General features: G+C 51.9%; 1 protein-coding gene across 1 annotated transcript in view; it reads left to right on the top strand.

Moving 5' to 3' along the window:
- T265_13355 (hypothetical protein) overlaps positions 1 to 2,683 on the top strand; it is a gene marked incomplete at both ends in the record, with an annotated part of 50,192 nt that overhangs the window by 26,737 nt on the left and 20,772 nt on the right. The gene's annotated exons all lie outside the window — the stretch shown is intronic.

Raw genomic sequence — 2,683 nt, 5'->3', positions numbered from 1 at the left:
GCCTGGTTGGAGACACTACAAGATATGGCTGCCACCCGATGTCAGTGGCGTTCTTGTTGTCAGTTTCTGTCCAAATTGCCTGAGTGAATGTCTGGAGGTGTAGGTACCTCCCCCATCCACCTTTATTCTTTTGTTTACAATAAGGCTTTCAAATAAGTCATGGTTGTACGGCAGTGAAGCATTGGTGTTGAACACTGATGTCATGCTGTCGATGATGATGATGATGAGCCCGTGATCGGCACACATCTGAAGTAACCGGTTTCCGTTGTGCGTGAGTCTAGTTTCCAAACCAAGACGATCACTCAATTGAGTCTCAGAAACACTGAGCCTGTCCACTTGCGCATTCATACCTCCGGCAACCACCACAATGTCTGAGCTTTTAGCTCGCCGCAGCAGAGCATTCAGGGCGTCGTAAAATCGGTCTTTGACGGTGTCAGAGCTACAATCAGTTGGGGCATAGGCAGACACGATGAACAGACATCTATCAACTTGCCGCTTGTGAGAATCCTTCAGACGTTGCCAGGCGAACCGCACAGAGGCGACTATCAACAGGTATCCGGTCAAGTAAGGATACTTCCGCCCGGTGACTTAGCACAATACCAACCCTTGCACATCCCACCGCAGCAGCCTCTGGATCACCAGAGTTGCGTAGCCAGAAGCGAGTGGAGACTGACGGGGCGGCTAACTCAATCACTGTGCTTGCATCTTGAATTCTCGTTTCTGAGACACAGCACACATCAATGCCAAGCGAGTCCAGTGCGAGTGCAAATGCAACCTGTTGTCCTGCTTGTTTCAAAGTGCGGACATTGAACGCGGCCAGATAGACTGGGTGTCGAGGCTTGAGGACTGATTTGGAGATTCCTGAAGATGTCGGCACCGTGTGACGAGCAGATGCTGCACGCAAAACTGACGCATGACGAACGGAGTCATCAGTCCTAAGTGCTGGGCCTACAAGGAGAGAGTTATTAATGGAGTGGGGAGAGGGGGAAGAAAAAGTATTTGAAGGAGAAAGAAGGGAGGCGTCAGCAGTAGCCTGTTTTCGCTTACCCGCCCTGCTGTATGCAGCAAGTAAGGCGACCCGGCTGATGTCACCACGCGACGGCCGATGTGGCATGAATTTATTTGTGTATGTGCATTTCATGGTTGTACGTGGGCTGGGATACTGCCAGGGCGCCCACACCTAGACAGGAGGACGATTAGGGTCCTCATCCAAAGCCTTTGGCTCAAAAGCCTAACCGCAAGGCAGCGGTTTTTGGCGGGAAATGCAAATGCATTACCATTTCTACGGAACAAGTCGCCACATGTTCCAACCCCCAACCTGGAGGGCCAAGAGACTGTGTTCGTCAGACCCCTAACCATTGACCAACCTGGTATGAGAGACTCTGTGAGTGTCGCGGGACACTCTCAAGTATAGCTCAATGAATCGCTGAGGTACGCAAACCGTCACACCACGGTAAGGTCCAGTCTCTTCGTGACGGTGATCACAGGCTGTCCCTATGCAGTACGAATTTCGGGAACAGCGGAAATCGCTTGACAACGTGGTGCCCAGCATCAAAGCAGCGGCGAATCCAAATAGACCACATCGCCGTCAGTAATCGGTGGCGAGGGTCGATCACCGCCTGCCTCTCCTTCTGGAAGACCATCGTGGACTCCGACCACGCACTTTTACGCTGCTGCTTTTCATTGCATTTTTGAGGTGTACGCAAAACGCACACACCTCACTTAGCCATTGAGAAGCTAGTGGACCCAGTAGTCAAACGAAACTGTCAAAACCAGCTCCTCGAATGCCTGCCGGACGGTACGGTGTTGATTATAAACAGCCACTGGGAAATGTATTCAAGGCGCTTCTCAAAGCAGGAGCGTCCGCTTGCCGTACAACCCAGCCAACCTCATCCAAGCATTGAATCTCTGATTGGACCGTGTCCTTGCTGGAGACCCGGCGACAAATTCCACCTGGTCGCCACCACAACTCCATCCGGCGCATCACCCGACGCCAGGTGAAACTGAGTGTCCGCGCAGACCGAGAAGCTTGATGGACCCGAAAGGTCGAAGAAATGGAAGATGCAAAGAATGGAAACGTGCGCAAATTATTCCAGTTGATTCGTTCGACTGGTCCTCGGAAACCTCTTGTCAGTGAAACAATCAGGGACCAAAATGGCTCCCTGATATGCAGCAAAGCAGAACGTTTGGATCGCTGGGCACAGTACTTCGAACAACAATTCAGCTGGCCACCTGCTAACCCCAATCCAGAAACCCGGCCTTCAACAGAAAGGTGGACCGTAAATATGGAGCCGCCTTCAGTCTCAGAAGCATTTCTCTACTCAAGCGTCATCGTGCTGCTGGCCCTGACGACCTTCACCTGCTCTCTTCAAGGATGGCAGTGGATTCCTCAGCCAGTGCCTGTCTAGCCTATTTGGGTTTATCTGGGAGAAGGAGACTGTCCCCTTTTCAAAAAGGGTACTCGCGGTGAATGTAGCAACCACAGAGGCGTTAACTGGACGCCTGTTGTGACAAGGCTTCTGGCGTCATTGATTCTTTGTCGTCTCATGGCGGCACGCGAGGTCCTGACTCGTGAGAATCAACCGGGATTTCGACCGGATAGAGGCTGCGTTGACCACATCTTCACACTACGTCAGGTGTTAGAGCAACGCCACATGTACAGACGACCCACAATCCTGGTATT

The sequence above is a fragment of the Opisthorchis viverrini genome (assembly GCF_000715545.1).
Source record: "Opisthorchis viverrini unplaced genomic scaffold opera_v5_59, whole genome shotgun sequence".
NCBI classification, from domain to species: domain Eukaryota; kingdom Metazoa; phylum Platyhelminthes; class Trematoda; order Opisthorchiida; family Opisthorchiidae; genus Opisthorchis; species Opisthorchis viverrini.
This window is presented reverse-complemented; position numbering and strand designations above follow the sequence as displayed.